The sequence below is a fragment of the Pyrgilauda ruficollis genome, unplaced genomic scaffold (genome assembly GCF_017590135.1).
Source record: "Pyrgilauda ruficollis isolate IOZ18807 unplaced genomic scaffold, ASM1759013v1 scaffold243, whole genome shotgun sequence".
In the NCBI taxonomy this organism is placed as follows: Eukaryota; Metazoa; Chordata; class Aves; order Passeriformes; family Passeridae; genus Pyrgilauda; species Pyrgilauda ruficollis.
In genome coordinates, this window is record NW_024523745.1 from 225,613 (window position 1) to 226,507 (window position 895).

The following is an 895-nucleotide window of genomic DNA, read 5'->3' on the forward strand; positions in this document are numbered from 1 at the left end:
TGATCTGGTCTTGTAATTTGGGGGGATCCTGAGGGAGTTTGTGGGGGAGGGTCTTGCAGGGTTTTGGGGGCAGTTTGGGGTTTTGGTGGGATGGGAGTTTTTGGGTGAGTGTGGGGGGTTTTGAGGGGTGTGGGAGGTTCTGGGGGATGCTGTGGGTTTGGGGGTGTCGGGGGTGCTGACCCCGTTGTCCCCAGGGCGGGGGGCTCCGTGTGGGGGGGCGGCTGCTGCGCGTGGACCCCGCCCTGAGCCGGGACCAGGCCCGGGGGCTCCAGGGGGGCTCGGGGGGAGCCCGGCCCCGAGGCGGCACCAGGAACCTGTACCTGGCCCGGGAGGGGGGTGAGTCAGGGGCACGGTGCCCCCAGCCCTGCCTGAGCCCCCCATTCCCCTCCCTGACCCCCATTCCCTGCTCTGACCCCCCCAGTTCTCCCTGACCCCCCAACCTCCCCATTCTCCTGGGGACCCCCAACCCCTGTTTCCCCTTGGTCCCCAGATCTCCCAACCCTCATTCCCTCTGCCCCCCAATGCTTCCCAAACCCCCCTGACCCCCCTTTTTTCCCCACCACATTTCTGTGACCCCCCCAAACGCTCTCATTCCCTGCCCCAAACATCTGCCCGGACCCTCCCATTATTTCCTGGCCCCCCCAGATTTCCAAAATTACCCCATTTCCCCATCCCAGCCATCTGCCCGGGCTCCCCCCAAATCCCCTGAGCCCCCCCAAATCCCCTGACCCCAATTCCCATCCCAATTCCTATCCCAAATGCCCCTGATCCCAATTCCCATCCCAGCCATCCACCCGGGCTCCCCCATTCCCCCAAACCCCCCCAAATCCCCTGATCTCCCTCAAATCCCCTCAAATCCCCTGATCTCCCCAATCCCCATCCCAGCCATCTGCCC